Source organism: Phalacrocorax aristotelis, chromosome 2, assembly GCF_949628215.1.
Source record: "Phalacrocorax aristotelis chromosome 2, bGulAri2.1, whole genome shotgun sequence".
Lineage (NCBI taxonomy): Eukaryota > Metazoa > Chordata > Aves > Suliformes > Phalacrocoracidae > Phalacrocorax > Phalacrocorax aristotelis.
In genome coordinates this window covers 104,447,372-104,474,778 of record NC_134277.1, presented here as the reverse complement: position 1 = coordinate 104,474,778, position 27,407 = coordinate 104,447,372, and the positions used below count along the sequence as shown (strand labels likewise).

The 27,407-nt window shown below is 41.7% G+C and overlaps 1 long non-coding RNA gene across 2 annotated transcripts; it reads right to left on the bottom strand.

The window, feature by feature from the left end:
• Positions 1 to 780: 780 nt before the first annotated feature.
• On the bottom strand, positions 781 to 26,536 carry LOC142053934 (uncharacterized). 2 transcript variants are annotated; one of them, XR_012659378.1, is made up of 5 exons: positions 26,045 to 26,534; positions 8,059 to 8,098; positions 6,713 to 6,825; positions 6,344 to 6,421; positions 781 to 1,463 (listed from the first exon to the last, which is right to left on the bottom strand). It is a non-coding gene; the product is annotated as an uncharacterized LOC142053934 (long non-coding RNA). The 2 variants fall into 2 exon arrangements; XR_012659379.1 differs by lacking the exon at positions 781 to 1,463 and adding an exon at positions 5,213 to 5,645 and having other exon boundaries at positions 26,045 to 26,536.
• Between the last annotated feature and the right edge of the window lie 871 nt (positions 26,537 to 27,407).

Genomic DNA, 27,407 nt, shown 5'->3' with positions numbered 1-27,407 from the left:
GAAAAAAGTCACAAAGTTGAGAGCAGATCTTGATTCTTCTCATATGACAAAAGTAACAGATGCTGCAGAAAGGATTGAGCTTTCCTAACTCTGAACTGGGATCTTGATTAGGAGACAATAAATAATACTACCCTAAGCCTGTTCACCTTTCTTTTCAACTCCTTACAGTATTCCCTCTACAATCTTTCCAGATTTCAGGAAACAGTACCTCATTAAGTCCTTCTTTATGTGCAAAGAATGCACGTTCCCTCGGCTTTTGCTATAATTTGTAGTTTAGCACCACCTTTCTAGACACCAAAGAATGACAGCCTTGCACTGCCAGATCTTTTGCCTTCAAGCCTTCACACAAAAGCAAAGAAAAATGAAAGTACAAAGAAGGGTGGCTATTTCCCCATCTATTTTAATTACTAGATATTTTCAGTAATGAGATAGAGTTCCCCATCCTCAGCAATTTTTAGACAGCAGCTTTTAGCAACTATCCCACAGACCTGTGCTCCCTGTAGCACTCCGGTTATGGCAGCTCTATCAACAGCTGTGGGTCTGTGCTGTCATGGTTTCAGGGCCCACGGCTTATGGTTCCAAGCCATGAAAACTGAAGTTTCTAACGCGAACTGTACTTTATGCTGTATATAGCATATTTTCATATTAAAAAGGAGGTTGTGACTGCTTGATCTGAACATTGTACCTTTCCTCAACGTTCTAGGCAATAAGTTTCAACCTATTTTCTACACTTCATCATAAAAAACTGTTAAAGAAAGAGTTTCAATTATTGCTTGGGGAAAAAAGAAAACCAAACAACACAGAATTAACAAATGTATTTCATTGGCAGTCTCATGGTCCACAATATAAACATTTTCTTCCATAATCCAAGGAGTTGATAAGAAAAACAGTGAAGGTGACAGATGTAAGGGCAACTGACCTGCATTACATCAAAGACAAGCCCACACCTCAACAAAAATTCAAGTGAAGCATCTAGGGTTGTTTTTTTTTAATGCATTCTTCAGTTTTCCCCTTCTGTGTGTTCCCCAGCATGCCCTCACTTGCATGGGGCATGTCCAGGATCAGCTAACCAAGAATAAGCTTCATCACAAAACTACCTCACAGTCACCCTCTGCAAAACCTCCTTCTGTGCTGAGCTCCTTATCTTGTGACCCAGAAGCTGCATATACCCCCCACGACACAGCCCATTTTACAGAAGTCTGATGAGTTGATACTTCAAAAAAACCAAGAGGTCTCTGTACTTCCGCTTGGCTTGGTACTTCACTTCAGTGCTCTATCAGAGTCTCACAGGAGGTGCTCCCCAAGATATGGTCATAAAATTTTGGGTGACACTGTTGTGGCAGTCCTGCCTGCATTTCTCAGGATGGCCCAGTGGCTAAGCCGCCCACTGCCAGGTTGGATGCTGAAGCTGAATCCCCTCTTAAGCCTTCGCTTCCCTCTCTGGTTGTAAAATTATTCTCTACCTAGAAAACATTTTTAATAAGGGTAAACCTCTTAGGCATTTTGTGTCTTAGTTTCTTTGCCTATGCAATTACTCAAGCATAATCCAACTATGAATGTAAAGCGAGCCCTCATTTTCATCTCTTTTGGAAAAGAAAAAAATACCAATGTTGCATATAAAGCAACCATTGCACTTTCCCTGCCAGGTGTCCACCCTTCCATCACGTACCTTCATTTCCCAAAATCAGAACCCCAGTGGCAACCCACAGTGGTTTTAGTTATGGCAGTGAGCTAACGAATGAATGTTTGCTGTCTCTGGGCAACAGCACAGAGAGATGATAAATGAAAAGAGAGGAGCTGCAGGTGTCAGCCTTCAAAATGTTCCCTGAACTCCACATGTGAATCATTGTATCCTTTCTGGAGGCACCCTCAGGAAAATCCATGTGGATGGGTCCTTTGAGATGGCTTAGTTTAATTTCTTTACACTTTTGTGTGGATATTTGCATTCAGAATTAAAAAATTAAAGTGGCCTTAATTTCATTTACTTAATTTCCAAGGAGAACTAAAGCAGATCAAATTAAGGACACTGTAGTTCTATCTAACAGTGTCCACATAAACCTGCAGAATGCAGTTTGGTTTGCTGTCTCAATTCACATCCTTAGTTTGTTTGGACAGCATTTCCAGTGTGGCCCTGCGAAGGCAAACACCAAATGCATTACTGTTTGAAGAATGTCACGATAGTGTGCAAAGCTAAACAGATACATATTATTTTCCTGTCCCAATTAATGGAGCCTATAAATATTTCCACAGACATCGCTACTCAATAGAGGCAACTGTGTAAATAGGCCTGCACGCTCACATGGAAAGTATTTTTGATGCTTCTGTTAAAATTTGAATTTGACTTTAATTGCACCTGGAGTTTGCATTAAAAAAATGTATTATATCAGAGGGTTCTTTAAACTGTATATGACATTTACACTTGCAGAAATTACTGTTTTTCATACAGACATGCCCAGTGTAAACAGATTAACTCCAACTTAGCAGAAAAACTATTTTTAGATGTCTGTACTTCCCCTGGCTTTCCCAATTCTTCTCAGACACCAGTCATTATCCCTAAAAGCCCTCTCAGGTTCCTCAGTATCAGACGCAGACCAGCCACTGTCTGGGACAGGTAGCTCAGTCAGGAAAGCTGTGGGGAGGACTCAAGCATCATGGCATTTTCCAGTAATAATATTTATATCCCTGGTTGATTAAATTGATTTGGGCAGGCTCTGACTTCTCTTTCTAGAACACTAGCACTGTAGATGAGCCAGTGGGTATCTCAGAGGTGTTAACACTGAATAGCAAGCCCTTTACTGCTCTTGTCCATCAAAAGCTGTGGTCCTGGTAAGCACAGCCCACAGAGCAGGCAGCTGTCCTGGGCTGACAGTAGTTCTCCATCTTCCTCTCCATCACCCACAGCATTGCTGGCAGCGGCAGGGGTCCAGACAGAGGGGAAAGCAGCACCCAGGGACTTTTTGGCCTTGTGAAAGAGTGGCCTGGAGAAGGGTCTGTGGGGTCCCTGTGAGAAATCAAGTCCAGTTTGAAGCAGAAAAGCAACAGCGTGGGAGCTATGGACTCAGTCACTTCAACTTAATGCTTTTCTTCATGAGTGACTGACAAGTAAGTCAAAGTATTATGAGCAGTAAAAGATTTCTACCTCAAATATACTGGCCTGGAGAAGACACTTGTTTGCAAAGCGGTTTTCTGTCTTTCAGGTAAGTGAACTTTACAATTAGCCTCCTGAGCATGGTATTTGCATGAAAATTATGCCATTAAGGATGGTCTCTTTGTCTTCCAGCTGCTGCATTTCAAATTTGACAGCATTGCTATGTTGTTAGAAATTTGAACAGAATGAAGGGCATACAGAGAGAACAGAAGGCACACAGTATTAGCAATTATTGTTTGATGAATACAAAGCAATAGCTCCGACTATAAAAGCTAGAAAAGTCCTGCTTACAGTTGTTTAACAACTTGGAATTAAATTTTACACAATGAGCATCTGTTAACAGCCGATTTCCAAACACATTCCTTCACCAAAAGCTTCAGCCAAGAGAGTTCGCCCATTTCTGGGGCGAATGCTGAACAAAAAACATGTCTTCGTTTCTCCTCTGCCTGATGTAAAATACCAAGACCCTCTTCTGGCAGGTCCAGCAACATCCAGTCTGAAGCAGGGATTTCAGATTTTCCTGCAGACAGCTTCTGCTGCAGAAATGTGGCCTTTTATCCCCATGAAAATCCAGGCAAATTTTGCCACTACACCAAAAAGTGATTGTTTGCTTCCTACAGGCCAGCGCCGATGGGTTCTGCCTGTGGCTATCCCCTAGTAACTGGGACTGGCAGCCCTTCCTGGGTCATGGCACCATCAAATGCCTTCAGGTGCCGAAGCCCGCGCACCCAGGGTGACCGTATCCCACTCTGCCCTGGCTGCTGGGTCATATCCATGCAGATTTCCTGCTGGGCAGCAGGAAATCCCCCAGAGCCTCACAAACAGCCTTTTCCCAGCAACCCACCCTTTCCTCCAGGATTTATGGCAAGCAACAGGAAATAGTTTTCTTGGAAAACTTTTTCATCACATTTTTAAGAGGTAACATCTTACTTATTCTTGACCAAAACTTTTCTGTGTGCTGACAGATCCTTGCATACTTCACGCTCAGGAAGGTGAAGCCAGCTGAGCAGCTCGACACTGAACTGGAGTTGTGTGGCTGCAAAATCCATTCGGCAGACCCAACACAGCTCCCGCGGGGAGACTAGGACCTCTACTTGGGCACCCAGGAGATGACTTCTGATTAAGGCAGAGCTGTGAGATATTGCTATAGAGAAGAATATGAATAACTAAAAAAAAAACTTATTTAGAAATTTGTTCTGACATTGATTTGTTCTATTTTATCCTCCTGTATGTTGAGAGCACTGGTCGCTTATCCTCAGTAATTGCAGCAGCCCCAGCAGATGCCTGTGGCAGGGGCAGGGACTGGCAGATCTGCTTTAATTAACACATCCCACCTCACCCTGGGAATAGGTGGCTCCTTCAGCCACTGTGTCTCAGTTACACCCAGTCATGTCCATAAGCCTTTAGGTTTTTACAGTCGCCATAGAAAAGGTGATAAGCACGGGCTGGAGCAGAGATCTACAGCAATAGAAGAGGATGTTTTCCCAAGGTGTCTAGAAACACCTCTTATCAAATGTTTGCAAACTCCCATGCACTGCTACCATTTGAACAATTTGAAAAAATTACCAAATCGTCTTAGGTCACTGTGTAAACAGTTTAACTTACAAATTGCACTCTGCAGATACGCTGGGGAGAAGGCTGATGGCAGATGGAGTGAGGACCCACCAGGATCCATCATCTCTTTGCTTGATCACTTGGGTCAGGAGAAGATTTATTTCCAGGGCCTAATGGCTGAAACTCCTTAGTTTTAAGCTCAGCTCAGACTCATTAAATCCACTCTGATGCCTTCAACAAGTCTCTTTTTCCACTTCAGAGTTCCTAATATGGTAACTGGATTAATCGGTGTTTACACAGAGCTTTGTGATGGAAAGTCTTGGTAAAATGTGTTCTGTAGATTTAGCAATGTTCGGACTACAGATTCAAAAAATTGCAGTAGGAAGTTATTCAAGGGTCCTCATTCAGCAAAATACTTCAGAGCGAGTTTAAAATCAGGGATTTCGGTTAAGAACTCCACTAATTTCAAGCCTAACTTTATTAATTACTTATACAATATGAGCAGTTTTCCATGTTGGCATGCATGCCAGATTCAACACTGTTTTATTTAAAGGTGTAAGCAAATAACATTTTTGTCAGACATCTGTAAATCCTGCTGAAAATGTATCATCAGAGTTATTTTGCATAAATAATTTGTAAACGTACGTTAGGAAATTTTAAATGTTCAGAGGCAGATGCCTCTTGCGCATCCCTGAAGAAAGATTGAGAATAAAAGTGTCTTTAACTGTTTAGAACAGATGGTAGGGCAATAAAATTGCTGAACAGCTATAAAGCAAGCGTCAGAAAATGACATCCATCAGAGAAGAGCCAGTAGCACTGAGGTGCACAGGTACAGATATTGGAGAGAAGTTACTTAAGAGTCAAGAAAATGAGACTTTTTATCCCACATGTTACACTCTGTCAGCCTCGATGTCTTTTTGGTCCTCCGGACGCCATTCTGCAACTGAATGACGAACAAAAAATACAAATAACTGCTTTCCTGGAAACAGCTCTAGCCATATTCAGCATTTATCCCTCATGAGCAGCAGTGGTTGTATGTTGTATCTATTACTATTTCTTCACCTACCAGTGCTGAAAACAGTGAACATTTTTCACTGTAAATTTGAAATATGCTATCACACAGTCTGAGGAACTGTTTTTCCCACTCTTCTCTGTCTTCTGCTCCAGCTGGCCCTGTTACCACTTCCATGCAGAACTGGAAGGAGCCACGTTTCCCTGCCTGGGCAGTCAATGACAATATTCAGCACCTGATGTACTCACATGTGTGCTCATTAATGATTTCAGCGATACAACTGTCTGTCTCTCTGCTACTACCTCTACTTCTGTGGCTTGCAGCAACTGATTTTCAGACTTCTGTAAATAATATTTTAGTAGTTACTAAAATTATTAATCATTACATTATTACTTTTACAGTTATCTCTAGCACTCCAGAGCTTAGTGAAGAGCTGTAAAACAACATTTCTAAACTTTTTTCTTGTCTATCTACTCTGGAAGACCATTAATCGAGTAGCTTATTTGAAAAGGTAAAAGGTTTCAGGTTCTCTCATCATCTGCTATCTTCAGACTTTGAAAGTCAGCAGAATTCTGATGTCCAACGTCATCTATTCCAAATATCAATGTGTCTCTGTAGGACTTTCTTACCTGGTGGTCTTGATGTCTCTGCGGGTTCCTCACGATCCACATAAGAATTCTTCTTGTCTTCAGTTGTTTGACTGAAAACTTTGGAAAAGAAGAATCTTAGAATAAATGTTATGTTCCAAAGGACATTTCTAGATTTTGCAAGCTCAGAATTTAAGACACTGAAAAAAATAGTAATGCCCTTTTAAGAAAATGGAGTTTTATCAACCCTAACAAAATTTTGTTTATTAAGTGATCTTTTTAGTTTGTCACAAACTGTGATGTTAACATCACCTGTTCACAAATTTCTTATCCTTTTATTTTCCCTATTTAGATTCTTGAATTAAATTTTAATATGCTCTGATTTTCATCACAGTCATAGAGCCTACAAACCTGTGAAATGAGAATCTTGGATGAATCATTTGACTCCAGAAACAGAGGATTTATGCACATCTCTTCAAAAAAAAGAGTAGCACTGAAACTCTTGTTGGACTGCAAGTAGAAATCTATAAATAAAAGGGAAAGAAAAGTTCACTTTTATTTTCCAAGTTTAATCAAATTCAAGGAATAGGCAAGAAAATAAAGTAGGAAAAGTAGATTAGATACTTTAAATCTTTCTTTTTGATATAAGAACTCTTGGTGGGCAAGATAAGGATTATTTATAATTGAAAATATAATTTAATTGTTTAATCTTCATTGTTTTGGTTCCACTGAGAGTGCTTGATCACGTGTTGGCCATGGAACGGATGTCTTTGAGGTTGCACAGGGCAATGAAAATCATATGGCAGTTCCTAAAGAAGTGGAGCTAGGGCTGCTTCTTTCTTATAGAAGTACAGAAAATATCTAGAAACGGAAAAATCTCTTCCCTTTGGCAGTTTCTTTAGAATTTATGACATGCAAAAGGCGGCTTGAATTTTATTGACAGCTGGAAAGTTCACATCAACTGACTCAACACAGTAATGTCTGCTGCCTCAGATCTGCTGATGCTCTATTTTCTTTGGGATTCATCACCACATAAAAATCAGTCTTTGCTTCAAAACTGTTTTGTGGTTATCTAATGCTTCACACTACATCACCATGTTGCAATGACAGGCATTTTATCCTGAATGAAAAATAGATTAAAGGTAGCTGGAAATGCAGTTTCTTTGGTTTTTTTTTTCTGAACAAGACCAATATTTTTTCTCTATTCATAACCTACCTTGTTCAGCTGATCTTTAGAAAAAGCAGGTATAAGATTTCACAGTGCTTTTGTCTACATCACGTGTCACTTTTTACACAGCTACAGTTACATACTGTAAAATGGGAAAACAGCTTCCAAACAAGGCTGATGGGTTTACAAACTTTTTCTGATGACCAGCAGTCTTGGCTGGACTATTTGTCTTTCCGTGCTGTATGTCAGCAAACTATGACTCATACCAAATTCACATAGCCCCTAAGAGGATAGTATGAACTCTGGCTAAAGTCAAATAACTCAAAATTTTTCTGTGTGAACAGGAAACAGATTCAGCACAAATCTTCTGTTATAACTGAGATTAACATAGTGGTAAAAGGCCCATAGCAGGCGAAAGAATGAGCTATTGTGTTGGGTATGCCTAACAGTTTCTGAGAACTGAGGAAATGTCTTCCAAAGTCCATGGGTAGTACTTTAGAGTCAGTAAGTCAATGGCAAAACTCCTACTGCCTTAACTGAACTACCTCTGCCTGGATGGCTCTTCCCAGATATTTAATCGCACACTTGCCTGGAATTCATCCTGGCAGGACAGCCTGCATGCACGGATCCTGAATAACACAGGAAGAAAGAATTTGAAATAGCTTCATTGGCATAACGGCAAACATGCTAATTAAAATGTGTTGCATTGCAAAATAACCATCAGGAATGTAAACATGAAAACATAATAACTATTGAGAGATAATAACTTTTAATCCTTCTCTGTCATGCCGCCATTAAAGCAGAAGCAGCTTATTAGTTCAAAACACATACCCTTTTTTCTAGTGCCAATGCAAAGTATTTTAGCATATCATGGCAAAATTCAAGAGAAAGTGCACACTAATTTACATGACCATATACTGAGTATACAGCCTATGCAGTATTTCTTAACACAGTTCTTAGTCAGTTAGGAGAAAACCTTAAAACTATTAGATGAAATCACAGTAGCTTTTAGTGCTTGTACAATCCTCTGAAAATTTCCTGAAATGCAGCCATCCATTTTTTCAACTAGTAAATACCTTATTTGAGCCAGAGTATTTTCACCAACACAATTCTATTTTTCACACACAACTTTTATTCTTGTTTCCTACAACGAAGCCACACTAGCAGCAGTCCCTTGCCCTCATCTGCGACGGTGTGTATCTCTGCACAGCTGGGGGAACAGGGAGTTTGCACACCGACAGCTGAAGCGCTTGGTCTCCTCCTGCCGTTCATCCTGCCCTGGGCACGGGGATGGTTGTGTGCCACTGACCTGGGTGTACAGCTCCACGCTCTTCCTTCTCTCACAAAGAAAAGCGAAGGAAAAAGATTAAGTTCAAACTCCTCTTTTCCTTTGAGTCTTTAGGTGGGCATTCTATAAATACACAGAGATTGAAGGTTATTAGATGGCAGCCTTATAAAAAAAGATTTGTTTTAATGAGGGTTCATTACTGAAGGGTTCACTCACATTAAGGCTTTCACCTTGACTCTTGCCTGGCAGTCATAATAAATGAAAGCTTTACACTACCAATTATTGAACAAGCATCTGATTCCTTTTATGCCAGAGAGTTCAATGTTTTACTTACAGTTGTGGCACATGTGGCACATGTCTATACTCCAAAGAAGTAGCTGGGAAAATCCTACCCCTTTATCATTAAGTGCTTGCAAGAATTGCTTTGCTTTGCTACTAGAATATGGGAGCAGAGGGTTTGGCAAATCTAAATTGGTGTTTCACTGAAAAATGGTTGTGCAGAAGGTTGCAACAAGCAAGTACTGAAACCAGCCAGGTCTTCTTCTGTACACCCAAAAGGCGTTAAAAAGAACACACGGTACATATATGCTGAAGGCCTATACTTCCAGGAGTATTGTGGCAGCATGTAAAACTAAGGATATGTCTTCACTGTACAAAGCAGTGCTGGGGAGACATCTGCAAAATCTGAGACAGCCAAAGCAGCATAGATGTGTTAGGTTCATGCCATGCCAATGCTGAACCTTACTGTTGCTCAGGCCAGATATCATGCTCTCACAACCCAGTACAAACACTTTGTACTGAATAGACAAAAGCTCAGATAAAATCAAAATGGACGCAGTTGAAGAAGTCATCAGCACCCACAGAAACTACGCTCAACAGTTTTCCTCCAGCTTTGTCCAAAAGCCCGTGCAGACCCTGTGTGTGATCTGTCACTTTTGCACGGGGCAGGGAGCACACCCAGCAATGTTTTCTGAATCCACAGAGCACACAACCTCCACATCTGCGATTCAAGTCCCCCATGGCTACAGCTTGCCTCTGTTTCATCGAAGGCTTTTGCTGGAATCTGCTCTTAACACTGCCTTTGACCTTAATGCTTAGACTCCTGTTTGCTAAATTGATCATTATAGGTAAAGTACCCATAGGACACCACAAGGTCAGTGCAACCTTGTGTCAGAACAATGTAGGCACCCAACACATCTTTGCACTCGCCAGGATGCATAGCCCCACGACAAAATCCGGAAACGCATGGGTCCCACCCACACACACATTAGGTTATCATACACCACTCGGTGCCCCAGGGAGGTAACAGCGATGCCCTCGGCCCTGCTCCCTCGCTAATGCTTCCCCTCTGCATTGCAGGCACCAGCCACGTCTCCTCTCAAGTCTGATTAAGGCAATTACTCAGTCTCTTCTGAGCAGCTGTTCTCAGCACATATTTAGCTTCACAAGTTGCCAAGAATTTAGAATCCAAAGACCTTTCGATGTACTTGCACAATGGAGTGTTTGTTGGAGAAAACCAGCGCGCACGCACCGTTTCAGCTTCAGCTGTGTCCCAAAATTGCAAACTGTGCTTTTAGACCTGAGAAGTCATGGAAGAGACATACTCTTACGAAAGTAATCTGAAGCTAACACATCTCACATCCCCAGCCAGCACCGCCAATATCCAAAGAAATGTTAAAAGGAAATAAATGAAATGGAAACAAATGAAATGGAAACTAAGTCAAAAATATGCTGTTACTAAATATCTGCAGCATGCTTATAAACAACAGCTAGGGACTTTCCAGAAATGTAAAACAGGATCATCTTTTCCCTGAATAAATTACTAAACAAGGGCAGGCAAATGTCAGGGGATTCTTATACCCGAGATACACTGGGAAGTCACCAGAAGTTATTTAATTAGAATTTAAACGAAAATAAATTTTCATAAACAGTGGGAAAGTTCTCAAACTCAATCCGGCTGATTATTTTTCACCCAAAGTTACCCTTACAAAATTTTGCCTATATTTGAATAAAGGCTAAGAGTCATTCCGCATGAAAAAAAATTGTCCGTTGGGACCACAGGATAATGCCAGCTGGATGGGGGCTCAGGGCACCTCAGTCCAACCTCTGAACTCAGACCGGCTTGGTCAGGGCTTTGACCACTTCATCCACTTCTTACCACAACAGATTTTTTCCCCCCTCAAAGTAAAGGAAAGGAGAAAATATGAGAAGAAACTGTACTGATTCAATCCAAGGAACCACCTAGGCCAGGATCTCATCTCCAGTGGTGCTCCACCAGCTGGGGCAACAAGACCTGCCTCAGTCGTATCCTTTGCGCTTGGCCCCAGGCCGCTTCACCTGATGCCCTGGTTCTGTACTGGAAGAGAGGGTGTCAGTCCCTCTCTGACCTAGTCGTACCAACCACGATTTTATACCACTGAGGAGCTACAACAACAGAATTTCCTCCTTTCCTTTCCTGGATTGTTCCATTTCTTAATTTGTTTAATTAAAAAATGCACACTAATGAGCCCACAGACCAACAGTGCCCAATGTCTGAGCTTTCAAATATGACAGAAAGGGCGTATTCAAACATGACCAGGTTAAGAGCAGCCAAACCATTGCCTAACAGAAAATAACACAGGTCTAGAAAAATACAGGTTTCTCTATGACATTCTGGGTGAGAAGTTTGCACAAAATAATGTGTTTTTCCCCAAAAAATAGAATTCTAGGAATGAATAAACATTCATACTACAGAAACTTTACATGATTTTACACTAAATTTGGTTTTCCAGAAAAATCTTAACTGCCATGTTGAATGGGAAAAAGGAGCATTTTAGCTTAAAAATGCAACTAATTTAAAATTCATCACTTCTATAGCAATGTTGTAAATAAGTACTTTTGTAGGCTACAGGAGAGGTCCACCCAAAAACCTGAAGGCAACAGAAGCACCTTCTCTAGGACATACACAGAGTAGAACAGACATCTCAGAATCCGTCTTGTGCAAATGTGAACAAGCTCACTTTGCTTGCTTTACTTTCATGGAGGGTATCAACTCCTGATCTCGTAAAAAATGCTTTCAAAAATGCTTTTTATTTATGAAAAGTAAGACCCAATTGTTAGGGTAACTCATTCTGCCTGCAAAATCCATGTATATGTACTGGTGTTACCTTAAATATTTTTCAGCTGCAGGTAAAGAATTTTTTAACCCAGGACTGAGAGAAAACACTCTCTCAAATTCACCATTAACTCATATTGTTCACCAGCTTATAGATGTGCTGCTTGTGAGACTGAACTGCTGGCATACTGCAGAGAAAGTTTGATAGCATTTATCTCAGCCACGTCCCTTGGAGGTGATGGGTTGCCCGGGTTCACTCATAGCTCCTGCTAAGGCCTGGGATGGCAGTTTGCTAGCTGCAAATAACAGAAGAGAATAAATTCCAAAGAAGAAGAATTGCTGGCCTGTTCTTGTATGTGAGGCCCATTTTTATATGTGATTGATTTGGTAGTTCGAGGCACAGAAACATTTGTATGTTACTAGCAGAAAGTTAATAGCTCCTTTCTTTTGCTACAAGGGCAGCAGCAATAGCTGCCTGCCTAGTGGAGTCTGTCCCACTTCTCATCAGATTTATCAGGAATGAGATCAAATGAGAAGCATTTTGAATCCTATTCTTTAGATGAATAAATCACAATTGATTCTTTTGGGACATTTCAGCCCGGTTGTGCTTTAAACCCTTCTCCAGAACATACGCAGTGACACACCACTCATCCCCGGGAGCTGCTTATGTCTACAGTCAGTTTTGTACGCCTTGCCTTATAGTACTCTGACACATGCAACTACCCACCGAAACACGTTTAACAGCTTTCCTCTCCTTGTATTTATCTAAAACTTTTGTGGTCTGTTCTTCTTGTTTTTCTCTGAAATGAGAGTTTTGGACACACCAAGCAAAGCTGCTTTAGCATCTTGCTGCTGTAAAGCATTTGGTTAGAACGTGGTCTGTGTTTCCTGATTTAAGGAATGTTACTGCATGCCTTAAGCCAAAATGGCTGTAAGAGAACAATTCTTGCCTTAAAGAAACTGAAATCATACAGGGTTGCGTGGACATAATTAAAGAAATGTACAGGCACAAAATAGGTATTTTGAATACAACTCAGAAAAAAAAAAAATTTATCAAAATCTACTCAAATAAAACCTCTGATGCATTTTTTTCGTAAGCGTTTATATATACCTGAAGATGCAAGTTTGTTTCGAACAGACAGGCTTTAAGCAAGTGTGGGAATGAGGCTGGGTACCTACACTGTCTCTAAAATGCATTTTAAATCTGCTGACTTTACAAGGTCAAACAGTCCTTACATAGTCAGCCCCGCAATGCCTGCCAGAGAGCTGTCAAATTAGGGTTTTTCCTTTTTTTTTTTCTTTTCTCATCTTCATTAATTAAGGTCTCACAGGAGAGAAGGTTTCCACGTTCCAGCAGCACCAACTCTATCCTACTCTTTACTAAGCTATTTAACCTGTGCTGAAAACTGTGAAGTGGCTTCAGAGTTTTTGACTGGCTTCCTGATTGCAATACAACATCAATTCTGGTCCCAAGTGCGCTTGCAGGAGAAAAACAATTTATTCTGAGCTCTTAGCCTATGGGTCTTGCCTACATTAGGGAATTTTTACAGAAAAATCCCCAGTTATTGCAAGTAAAGCTGAGGAGATATGCATTTAATGTGCTGCTGAAAAAAAAAAAGAGAGAGGTGCCCTGAAGTTTTGTATGGTAATACATCCAAAATTAACATTTGAAGATGTGATCTCATCAGAGGGAATGAAAAAGATCTAATTACAGATGGGTCTTTTTACATCAGTATTGTGATGCTAACAACTCTAAAAGCCAGAAATAATTTATTTTAATTTCTAAAATATGCATAAATGACTTCACATACAGCCTGGATGCAAATTTACTGACACAGAAGACACTATTCTTGTCGTGTGCAAGAGAAGAATTGCTCTTTAAATATAATTAAAATCCTCAGAGAGACTAGTTTAAATATTTAATGAATTTCAGGTCTTCCTAAAGTGATGCTGATTATTTTTCAGATTCCGAACCCTTCCAGCTTTGGGAAATGTTTTTGCTGTGACTTTATGTATTTGCATAAATATCTCATAACACTGAGACCGAAATTTAAAGTTACCAGGGTGGTGCATGTTTTTTTTCTAATTGTAACGACTACAGTACACAGGATGTGCATAGTATCTGGCAACTATAATGTCCCTGCTTCCCCCACCACCCCTCACCAGGTTTGCAGAAAATACTGCTCTTCAAAATACATAAAGAAATAAGTGGAAACTCTTTAAATATTTGTTAACCCTGTCTTTCTGCACTATGCTGAGTATTCTGTGGATGAAAACACATTAAATAATAGGAGTATAATGTGTGTGGCGAGAGATGGGGCCTGTGGGAGAGGCAGATCACTGAAGGAGCAAGCTGGAAGGGAGCAGCAGCCCAGCACTTGGTCACAGGCTCACAGGACCGTTCCGGCTGGAAGGGAGCTCAGGAGGTCTCAGTCCAACCTCCTGCTCGCAGCTCTGAGGTTAGACCAGGTTGCTGAGGGCTTTGTCCAGTTGGGCCTTGAAAACCTCCAAGGATCACTGGAACCAAGATGCTTAAACCACATCAGTTGTCTTGTCCACACCACATCTCAGCCCTACTGCCACAGCCCAGAGGCTGGAGGCAGGGGGTGCTTTCCCCCCTCAAGCCACAGGTGGTCCCAGGGTACGCATCGAGCATGGACTCCCTTACCAAAGCTGCACATTATGGCAATGCAACCCTCCAGAACTGTGTTTGGCATGTCCCAGATGGCTGTCTGAAAGCTCACTATCCCTTCAGACCTGCCTCACCCCTTCTCTCAGGTCTTCTCAATGGACAGACTCAGAGCAGGTTTTAGCAAGCGGCGAGTGACTGTGAAAGTCAGAGTCAACCAAAAGTTTGTTCACAGCTTATCCCCCTTTAGCACTTTGCATCAAGCCTTCCTACAGAACTAAGGATAATATACAAAAAAGTGGTTTTAATCAGGATACAAGGCACTTATGCAAATTAGGCTGCCTATCCAGTGTTTTAAAATGTACCAACTTGTGACTAATTCCTAACTCATTAAAAATTTTGGTACCTAATCCACTATTGAATCATTCAGTTCTCTGCAGCCATCAAATTAAGCAGGACTAGAAATGTGCCATTTCCTCACATTTCATTCTTGATTGACTTTTAACATAGAATCAATCTGGCACCACAATGCATCCTCTGGCATCAGACATTACAATTTAACCACAGGAAACATCATTCATGCAGCCATAAGGCAGTAAAAGATCACAAGAGGTCAGCTAGCCTCGGCCCTGCTTCAAGGCCAGAAAAAATCACACCTAAAAATAAACTGTCTAACCCGAAGACCTTTGCCTGTAGCAGCTCCACAACCACCCGTGCAACCTCTTCCATTGATTCCTATCCTCGGTGTGTTATTGCAGCACGGTTGGACCTGCAATCCCCAAATGTGCTCTGATCTTCTCCTGCAGAAGAGAAACAGCTGTTCCCTGTGCAGTGACGGTACTCCGTGACTCCTGCCTAACTGTACCACCTTTCTTCTATCTCCGTGATAGAAGTCATTCACATCTCCAGTTTCTCAAAAATGTTGAATGCTAACCTTGTTCCCCTGTGTTCACACCTTCTTGTATCCAAGGAAATCTGCACAAGAAACACCTTGAGCAAGGTGTAAATTACCTGCTTTCTAACCAGGCGTGAGCCACTAGTGACGCTGTGGCTGGGCACTCTCCATGCCAGCCTCCCACGGGTACTCTGTGTCCACACAGAACCTGGTCATACACTGCTGTCCCTCAGGGCATGCAGTAATGGCTTTTCCTTTGCGGCTGTCTAGTTATTTTAATGAGTAGCATCGAAATTCAGTATCTCTAAAACCTTTGTCCTACTGCCATGTTTATTTGACAATAGCAAATCATTTCAAAACTTTTTAGGGGAAATAACACACACTTTTGATTCCAAAAGTAACAGTTCTTTAGAAAATAATAAGTGTAAAAGATAAGTTAATACATTCTGTGCTCACATTAAGTAAATAATTTCTTTATTGGCTGAGCAAAATCAGATTAATCCACACCTGAATCTAACATTTTGAGCCTTTGAGCATCTATTTCTGCTACGACTTTAAAATCCTGGCATAGGATGACAGCTTTTAAAATAGGTACATTCTCAGGTCTGGAGAAGGTGACATATTTTCTAAACGTTAAGAAAAGAACTGATGAGTTACCTGTTCCACCAGAAAATATATTATGATACTCATCTTGCTTTCAGACGTAGTGGGTTTTATCCAGAACAGCAAACCTGGAATAAATGCTTATCTAGTGCATGACTCTGTTTTTAATTTGGAAAAGGTTTTTTGCTGTTTTATTGTAATGGGAAAGAGTCCTGTTGTTTATCCATTGACTTCATAATATTCCAGATCCAATAAACTTCTGATTCTCTTTTCCTCTGCTGTCAAAGCAGCTGCTTGAAAGGAAAAAACCAACTATTCTTGCTGCACCAGTACTTTAGATAGGTACAAAAATCTGTAGTTGATGTATTTCATCACTAGAGGGAAATCCATTACAGTGCTCCTCTTAGTAGTGCTGGTAGGCACACTATTCTCCAGAGCTGCAAAATGTGCAACAGGCTTGAGTTTGGATGCAAAACTTGTAGCAACCAATTATGACATAGGGAAGACCGTTTTTCCCTTTCTCAGAAGGGTGCCCAGGGGAATTGTCCCTAGCCTCATCACATCACACCAGAAAATAAGAAGGAAGAGGCTGGAGCACAAGCATTCCCGGGAAAGAGAAAACCCCAAACTGGGCCAGCCTTAGCAGTCCAACTGTACTGCAGCAGCGTCTCCAAGCCAAAACCAGGACAGAAAGCTATCTCTCCAAGGGGGGCTCAGGAAAGAAGAGAGTGAAGCCTATTTGCACCACCAGCCCTCAAACCACAGGCATGTGGAAGAAACAGCAGCATTTTGAGACACTTGCAAAACCCACTTGCAGCTGCCTTTTCCCTATGTAGTCTCCATCTTACACCAGAGCTCATGTTCCTGTTGACCATCAAACAGATATTGAAGACAGCTGGTTCTGTCCAGTTTTAAAGGCCTGGGACCAAAAAGCCAATCTGCAAAATAATGATCATAAATAAAAAGCATGGCAAGCAGAGAGCCAGGGTGCTGTGAAGGCAAATCTATTGCACTCTGCCTCATAGCCTTGATGTCACCTTATGTATTCCTGCACTCGCTCCCTGCCTGCTATGCGTACTGCAAGCTTTCAGGACACAAACGTGCTGAATGTGTACATCCTTGTCTTGCTGGCCCCTAGCCTGCTGGCTGCCAGCACTGCTGCCTGGGGCAGCCGCTCACTCCAGCTCTTGCTGCACATCCCAGTGCAAGCGCAGCACCCATCCTCGCCCAGCTCCCAGCTCCCCAAGGGGAGAATCCCAGCTGGCACCTGCCCTGGGTGCTGCTCCCGCCCTTGCCTCGCTGGGGATGATCTGCATCTCTCAGAGAAAGAAAGAAATGAAAGAGAACTGCTAACAAGGGAGCAAGCCTGATTTTCAGTGCTGGCTCTTAGGGATTTTATAGTACATTTTATTTTTTACCTCATTTCATAGGAGCCAAAGCAAGTCAAACTGAGAATAGAAGAGGATTTCATGAGCCACTGCCATTTTGCATTATGGTTTGTCCATTTCTAGTTTAAATGTTGCAGTTCATGATAACGAACTGAACTTGTCTCCAGAAACAGCATTTCATGCTGTTTTTACAGTGACCCTCTGTGCCAAAACACTACAGAAATCAGTATTGTGTGTCCATCTGGCATCAATTATGTTTCTTTTAATCAAAAATTCATTTCTAATGGAACATAGTTGCTGCAATTCAGTTCTTACTACTTTTATTTTCCTTTTTAAATAGTGTTATACTCCTTACCATTCAAATATTGCATCTAAATGTCAGGACATTCTAAACCTTGAACTTCATGTTATGAATGAAAAATATAATAAAGAGATTTCTGAGTAATTTCTTGATAGAGAGATCCTCACTTTGCCATCCAGGCTTTCTGGTTTTTCTGTTTTTCTCTCCACTGCAGTGGTACATACTAGTAACTACTTTGCTGCTCTGGTGTCCTACACACAGATGCCAAAAGATGGAGTAAATCTTTGGATTGTCACAGGGTTAGGTTGACTTATACTGGCAACATCCTAAGCTTTGATTATCCTTCTATACAATTTCCCAATTATATTGTTCCTTTAAACCACTGCAAAGCAATTTTCATCTTCTTACACAACTTTGAATGCAGCTGAGCATTAAATTACAAGATTTTCAGGCTTCACAGATGAATGCCTGAACCCAAGAATCATCAAACCCTTGGAGATCAGACTGAAGAAATACTTGCTATAATTCTAGTTTTGAACAGCTGTCAAAATCCATTTAAGTTTCAAAGTTTATTCTGTTCCAAAAACTGGAGTAGTTCTGTGTTTGCATATTGAACATCTGAAAAACCAAGACGCAGTAATATGTGTCCTAGGAGGTTTTTTCCTCCTAACACTATTTTCTTCTCCAGTGAACATATATTTTAGCACACATATTATGGCCATTTAAAAAGGACTTATATGGGATTTAAGTGCTATTCCTAGAGAACAGCAACTAGCAGAGAAAAGAATTTGAAGGAGAGCAGGAATAGAGGGAGGAAAAGAAAAAACTAGGGAAATCTCAAACAGGTTATCAGCAAAGGCTGGTCAAGACAGGCTGGTGGAGACACTAACAACCTGCCTCCACCCTGAATTAGGACACCACCTCCACCTCATTGCTGCAGGTCACTTTTTGCTGTGCAGACATGCAGGATTTCTACATTTGCCTGTGTTGGAGCTAGAAATGCCAAAACATCCAGGATTCAAGCCTGTTTCTAGATCCTTTTCCACCAAGAAACAAATATCTCAGGAAAAAGAAATTTAACCTGCAGAAATCCATAAATAGTAGCCCCTTAGTCACGCAGGTTAGTTATCCTATAGCTGATTTTCCATACTTACATGTTTTAGAATAGCAAGATAAATTACAATAATTTTCTTTACTCACTGATTTAGCTAGAATGCCTTATGACAAATTTCATACTGATGTTTTCAGGGAAAATTATACCCTTAGGCTGGAGCCAAGGAGTAACCTTCTTGTGGTACTTGTTTGCATACAAATATATCTACATATACAGAGAAACTCATAGAAATATCTCAGTGGGAAGGATCCTCCTGACTACATCTAGTCTGATCCCAGCTCAAAGCAGGGCCAACCTTGAAGTTAGATTCAATGTTAAAATTAGATCAGATTGCTCAGGGTCATGCCTAGTCAAGTTCTGATTATCTCCAAGGTTGGAGATATATGCTCTTTCCATAATAAACAAGTGGCTTAGATCCAGAGCACAGGCAGCTCAAGGACTTAACTTTTCCCAGTTTATCTGCAAAATAAATTAAGAACAGTAATGGAAGGGATCATGTGGAAGCAAAGACACTTCATCCCATTCACTAGACTCAGATCTGGGCTTGGACTATAATCTACTGTTCTGTGATTAATTTCGCTTTTCCATTCCCAATGTTTTACTCTCACCCTAATAACACAAAAATCATAGGTATTTTTCCCTTAGGGGAAAAAAAAAATTACATTATATACAGGTATGCAATTTAAGGGCTTAAATGAAGATCGTATCAAGATGTTTCCTTTTATGTTCTCTCTCACACAGATTCTGAAAATCTTCCTTTACTGATTAATACATTTCGCGCAACCAAACAGTCCCAAGTTTTACTGGCAGGACTGCACTCTTGTGCTCTTTATCAATGATGAGCCTTTTCAAAGAGCTGTAAAAGTAATTAGTCAGGCTTTTTAATAAATCACCTGGGGAAAAATTTTCCTTTTCACCAGCTCAGAGTTGTTAGTAAGCAAAATAATAAAATCAATTGGCAAAAAATATGTTCATTTCACGGTAAGTTTCAAAACATTGTGGCATCTGATGTGTTCAACACATATTTTAAAAGGCTGTGCAAAATGTTGATATTTTGCATTATGAAATATAATTGCTTAAAGATATGAATTGTTTTGGAAAAAGTTAGCACAGGCAATGTTTTAAATACACAAAATATTGCATAGCAACAGGAAAATTTTCAGCTACATAGGATCCAGGTGAAATACAGGACCAGACTAGAAAACAAAGGCTGCTGTAGCTTAAGCCAAAGTAATTTCAAATATTCTTGACCCCGCTGAAGGTCTCTCTTCACTGCCGAAGGCTGCTGAGTCCAACCATAACTCCATTCTTCATCCATCAGTCACGGCCACTGCAAACCTCTCTCTTATGACGATGGCTTATACTAATATGCTGATTTGTAAACTGGGATATACGCCAGCTGCCACTGGCACAGAGCCGTGACCTCCAGCAGAATGGAACGAAATCCACCACTACATGTCTGTCAGAGCTATTAGGCCCAGCAGCACACAACATTAAAGCATTTGTCCTCAAATGAAGAGCAGACTCCAGATTCCTTCTCCCTTTACCTGCCCATCATCTCTTAGAAGAAAAATTTAGCCCCACTTGTGTAGCATGCTGAGCCCCAGCCTGTCCATGTTCTCAAAGGATACCAAAGCCATTCCTTTCAGATCAAGCCCTCGAGGACTTTAAGCAAAAGGGCATCTATTTTATGGTTCATATGATCAAGGTATCATTTTTTTCAGCCTGATTAATGTTAGGACATCTCTGGATGCATATACAAATGCTACTGTAGTCATGGGGGAAAATTAAGTCAGACAGAAAGGTTTTTCTCTGGATACTAAGAGACCCTGGGTTAAGAAACACCCAGCCATGGTTTTCAGGACCCCCAGTTTTGGACACTGGGGGATACTGTCATCTGGCTTCCAGCGCCATCAGCAACAATACATCAACAGTAGGAAGTAAAACAGGACCAGGGCACAGGCCCCTAGCCCAGGCAGCCCTACACAGCTAGGAGGCTTGTGGATGGCACAACATGCAGAGTGGCAGGCAAACCACCCACAGAGGATGAGTGCATCTGAGGAGGCTGCTGCTTGCTGATGGAGCTGAGCTTGCTGGTGTAGCACCTTTGCTCCACAGAGCAGTAGGCAAGTGAGACAGCATCATGCTGAGATGACCACAAACCAGGAAAGTCACTTTCTGTAACCCCAGCTGAAATCTCTCTGCTAGCCTGGGCCTCTGGTAAATTGGGATTGCCATCAGCTCCTCTTGTCCTCACTTCCAGGCAGAGTATCCAGCACATCAACCTGTCAGTAGGTTCAGAAGCATGATCCTAAATCTACCCTTTAACAAGGCCTCATTTTTTATTGTCTAAGCAAAGGCAGCCCTTATTGTGAGCCTAACCCAAGCCCTAGTGCAGCCTGTGCCATACTGTCCCCAACTTGTTTGCGTGCCATTTCCCTGTTGGGACATCAGAAGCCTGCCACGACCCACCAAGACACTTGCCCTGTGCTTCAAGTCACCAGCCTCCAAAAGCTAAAACCACAACTGCAGCATCAGCCATAATCTTACCCCACCTGCTGTACGACAGAACATGGCAAGAAGTCCCAAACCTGAGCCCTCAGGGCTTCTTCTAACTGAGACCTTATTCTTGTTCAGTGAACTCAAGCACAGATCTTACACACCACAGCCTGCCTCAAAATTGACCTATGCTGATTTCCAAATCAGCTCCCTGTCTGTCCCAGCCCTTATTCCTATAGAATGTCCCATCACTGCAGCCCAAATGCAAAAAGCTGCAGTTCCCTCCAAAATAAAACATTACCTGTTCACATCAACTTCCAACAAATCCAGTGCATCTAAACCATACCCCTAATCCTCTACATGTGCTTAAAAAGGCAAACCTGATCTAGCTGTCTTCCTCAACACATTTCACTCAAGATATTCTGAGACTGCAGACTTAAAAATGAATAACCAATAGCTCAATATAGAAAATAGAAAATGTCTTAAATATTTATTTCCCTAATGCCTCACTTCTTTAATTGAAACCTGTATTTAACTCGAACTACAAATTATCCAAAGGCACTCCTATCAGCTCAAGAGCAAAATCAAGCTAGAATATGTTCAACCAAACTGGGCTCTTTTTCTGAATGCAAGACTTACCTCTATATTTAGACCACTGAAAAAACCTGCTCCTGCAAAGCCCAATCAAACATTGTACCTGTTACTAGGAAAAAAAGGTGCTTTGCAAGCCTAAAATGCACAAATGCTAACCTAAGCCCTGGGTGAAGGGCCTTTTGAAGGTGGAGACTTAAAAAAATGCCCTCAGACCATGACAGTGCACACCCACAGCTTGGTGTAGCTGCCTTTTACATCAACTTGCTCCACTGGAAAAAAGGGTGATCCTTCCAGAAAAGACTCAGAGGAGCAGCCCCATGAGTTAGCCTGAGCTCACGGTAGCTCAGGATAGCTATTTCCAAAAAAGAAACCAACGTGTGTCAGAAGCATTCTATCAATCCTCATTCCAAAAAAACTGGACTCCGAAACATGCAGCAATAAATTCAAATCTTCCTCAGACCTAATCCCAGAGCCCCAACATAAAAACTTTTTCTGCCTCCATCATCCTCCCCCCAACACTAAAAACTGTCAAATCCCAAACCAAATCCCAAATAAGTCTTATTTATTCTAAATAGCTCCAAAACACATACATGGTCCAAAGTATCCCCCACTTAGAAATCAGGCTGATTAAGGAAGGAGAGTGAGCGTAAAGGTAGGAATGTAAGTTACTGAAACAATAGCCAAGCGCATAATATGTTAATTAATAAATAAATTAATCCTCCCCTCCAGCCTAACAGGATTAAAAATTAGTGGTTTTATTTATCAATAATAAATGTTATTGAGTCATTGCTGTTGAGGAGACACCAGGGATCAACCAGCAGGCTGATGCCTGCATGGGTCTCTGGACAAGCCTGAACTTGTGTTCTTTTGGGGACCCCCACACCAGCACCCCATCCCACAGGGGATGGCTGTTCGGGGTCACAGACTCATCCTGAAAGAAAGCAGAGGCCTAGGATTAATTTTGAGGCCACATGCACTTGATGCCATGGGCTCAAGGTGGGGACTTAGACCCTGCAAAGCCCGATGCAGGCAGGCAACTGAGCTGATACAAGCTCACCGGCTGGACCAAGGACTGCTCTCCATGTTCGGCAACATGACGTTTCAGCCCCGGGGCTACACGGGATGCCTAGGCTAGGATTAAGTTTGGGGTAACTTTTCAGGACAGCATGAGTCCTCAGGTTTAAAAACCAGGGCATCCAGGACACACTGTGGGCTGCAGCCTTGTAAGGACAGCATGGCTTTTGCAGGCCACAGACTTTGCTTTGACTTTGCAGAGCCTCAGGACAGAGATCTATCAGGCTTGCTTTGTCTGAATTTGTCTAGACCTGCTCAAAGCTTTCCTTTTATTTGGTTTGATTTGTTGCTGTAGCAGCCATTTTCTAATGAACTGGTAGCTGTGCCTAACTTTCTCTGCTTATCTCCGTATAGTATAACCACAGCTTTTATCCAGATAGTAGTAACACACAGCTGTTATGTGTGACATGAAATGTTTATGACCTTAACAGAATGATGCAATGCAGAGAAACACAAGCCTGATATGAGAGCAGAGGCCTTGAAGATGGGTTCACAAGAGGTGGTGTAGAGGAGTACAGGCACAGGGTGACAGAGGCGGGGCATGGGATAACACTGATGGCTGCAGGGCTATAACCAGCACAACAGTGGCCAGCTAGAGAAGTGCAGACCCGGGAGCTGAACAAAACCCATTTTAGGAGCAACAAAAAGTAACAAAACCAGTTTCTAACATAGTTAAAATGCACCATATATAGTAAATTCAGATGTAACGTAGAATTGCAGACTGATGAAGAACAAAGTGCAAAAGGCGTTGGGGAACACGAAAATGACCCTAAGTGGATCCTAGAGGAGGAGGAAGAAACCACTGACTCCATACTCCTTCTAGCAAAGGACTCGGGATGCTGTCACCTCACCATACCAGCTCCCCCAAGGCTGAAGACATTGACCCAGAGGAGCAGTGGAAGGGTGAGCAGGACACCAGGGGAAAGGGGTAGGTCCTAGGTAGTGCACGCATAACAGTTTTGACTGTATTTTCATTATTATTATTACTACTGAGGTTTTCCATAAATAACAACATTCCTATTTGTTTCCCTCCTTCCTGCTTTGAAAAACAAACAGAAAAATCAATCTGCATAATAACATTTTTTTTATTAGACTACGAAGACTTCAGTTATACTAACATTAAATGTTCGGCATCCCCTGCCCTCCACCCATAAGAAGATTTTGAATGTCACAAGGCTTGTACAAGCACGGATGTGCTTAGGGGAAGGGTGGCAAGGGTTGCTAGACTCTGGCTAAGGCTGGAGTCAGAGGTTGGTTTAAGGTTGGGTCCATAGCTCAGGTTTGAAGGACTCTTCCAGAAAGTGTAGAGTTTAGGCTCCAAGATTTCTGTCAGGTGTGGCTGAGCTAAACCAATGTCATTCACTGCATTCCCTTCACAGCTGCAGCTACATTTTTGCAGGCATCCCTAACTAACAAAAGCATTGGTCCTTGTTCAGTGACCCTGTGCAGAGGCAGAGCTCAGTGACCCATGCAGGCATCAGCTGACAACTTAACTTGCCACTACCTTTTTTAACCTATCAGTTGCCTTGCTGTATCCCAAATCCCAGCTGTGGGCAGGTTGCAAGCAAGGATGATGGCTCAGACTTACATAGACCCATGAGTAGGAGTAGGCTGGAGGTGAGCCTAGCTAGTACCACTGGCACTCCTGCAGCTTCCTGCCTCCTCTGCTGCTGCCGCCCAAATCTGGGGGCTGAAGCTTGGCAAAGGGTCATGCTGTGCCAACAGGAGGGGAAAAGGAGAGAGGCTGCCCAGGGAGAGACCAAATATGTTCACTGTCCCCAAGACAGTCTCGCCTTTCCCTTGGGCTTCCTGTTCTCTGGTGCCTCTGGACTTGGCTTAGCTCTCAGGAAATGCATTACTCTGGATGCTTTTCCTTCCACTTTGGATACTGGACCATGACAATGGCTCTTAGGCAACAGAAATAGTTAATTAAGCAGCAAACCTCTGAATGGAGTTGTCACGCAACAGAGCCAATTTAATTCTTTTGCCTTGGACTCTGGCCTGCAACTGTTGCCTCCGCACAGTCCAGAAGGACGCAGTCAAAGTTCAAGTAAACAAAAAATTATTGGTCTGCTCAGGCACCTGGGAAGAAGAGGAAAGATAAACTAAACTGCCTGAATAACTAAAAAGATTGATTGGTGATAAGAGGTTTATCCAAGTTTTGCAGTGACAAAAGATAGAAAAAACATCAAGAACAAAGCCCTGTCTACTTATATTTTTATGAAAATTGTTCTAAATGTAGACAGAGTCAAAAAAATTTACTGAATAAGTAGGAGGAAAAAGCTTTTTATCATTCCCCCCCTTTTTTAAAAGGAATCAAAACAATTATAAAGACCTTGTTTACTTAGAAAAAAACAAAAACAAACACATTATATTCTTTTCTTTTTATACACTTCATGTTTACAAATAATTTACCAAGTCCAAAAAATATTTTGACCTACCATTACCCTGGAAATAGAAATAGATCTTAAGGGGTTTTTTCCTTCTTCTTTCAACTTTAGATGTTTTAGCAAATGGTAATTTTTACAGAACAAAAGACAACACTACTTTCATTCAAGATGTCAGCTTCATTATGTCTCTTCAGTTAAGCCCACAGACTGACATAATATTCCCCATCGCTGTAGAAAACATTTTTGACAGTTAATCAACTTAACAAGATTCCTGCAAGGATCCCAGCATTTGCTGTTCCCTTAGTGCAACTTTGTGCTGCCTTGCTTCTAAGGTTACTGAATTTCTTTTCATTAACGTGCACTTGCGTGACACAGCTGATCCTGGCACATCTTCAAAAGAAGCTCCTGAGCAGCCTCTCACAACACCACAGAGAAATGTTTGCTCTGAGATGTTAGCAGTTTTCAGAGGTGCCTGTGAAAGGAGCCTTGCAAATAAATCCTTCCTAACAGAAAAGAAAGAATTATGGAAACACAATAGGCATCCCTAAAACATCACCTTTATGACCCAACTCCTCTACAGCTGGACATTTGTTTAAAAACCCTCAGCTGCAGCTAATTAAACCCTTGGCCACAGAGGCAATCAGCAAAGTGCCTTCAGCCAACAAGCCAGCACTGGCAAGCATTGAGAAAACACATGAATACAAACCCTCCTTTTCTGTGGTGGGTGTGCAGCATTTCTTCCTCCTCTGAATCTTCAATACTTTAAAAAAAAAAAATAAATCCCACTAAGAATGAGGGAATCATTCAAAAACTCCCCTGTGCACAGACCAAGTCTCTCCACCACTCAGAGCCCTGTTATTTCAATCAAGGTCATGGGAGTTAGCTTGAGCTTACGGTCAGGCAGCATTTGGCCCAGCATTTTTTTAAAGGCACTGAGTTTTCTTCCGCCTCTGCCTAACTTTCAATTAAAGGCGTAGTAAAACTGAGGGAGTGGGACTGAGCAGGGTATTTATACTGGTCCCCAGCTGCCCCTGCCTGTGGCATACTATGCATCACCCATGATAGGGAGGGAAAAGCCTTGAAGGAAGAAAACACAGCAGCAGGAGCACTTACAAAAGCCAGGTAACCCCACATGGCACATATTTCTGTAATTTTATCTTAACAAGGAAAAAACTTAATAGATTTTTAACCTCAACCTCTTACAAAACCTTTTGTTCCTCACTGGTCATGTTGTCTGGCAACAGAGCAGCTCTGTGTTTGGGCTGAGACCTGTGTCACAGCTGTGTTTTGGCACAGCTACAAAATCCAGGCACAGGTTTTGCTCTGCAGAGGTGTCATTAAGGACTTGAGAGAAAAGGCAGACGAGAGCTATTCAATCTTAGGTAAAAATCTGAATAGGTGTTTTCAAAAAGAAGAAGGATTTTTCAGTGCTTAGTTCTCATGGATGAGTAGATAAGCTTCAGAACTGATTTTTCTGTGAGAGCTTTCCCTATTTCTGTTATTAACATATATCTATGTTTTTGCAGCCAGATAAACAATTAAGAAGATACCTGCGTCCTGTCAGCAGCACAGAGCAATAATCCATCTATTTTGGTATTTAGCAACCTTAGCATAGTAAATCTGTTTGCTTTGCTCAAATATTTCTAATAAATACTGTGTCTCTGTCATGGTTGTGCCTCTGAGAAGTGCAGCTGCCTCAGCATTAGGTTGCAAGAGGCTTGGAGTATAGGTGGAACAAGTGGGTGAAGGTGGCCTTGTTTTACCAACACAAGCCCCCTTGTGAATGCAGCTTCACTGATACAAAGCAGCTTTAAACTGAGGCAACAGTGCCCATTAAAATGGCATGAGGGATTAAAATGAGGGATCAGCCTGGTTGCTGCAACGAAGCACCACCGAAATGCTCTGGAGTAAGGATACGCTCTGACACCTGAGGAAGCGTTGTCAGCCAGAGTGTGGTGGCTTAGTAGTGTACAGGAGCCACAATGTGTGAGGAGCAGGGCAGGAAGACTGTTGCTACCCAAAGATAACTCTAGAAATCCTCTGTTTTTGAAAATTGAAAAAGTGTTGCA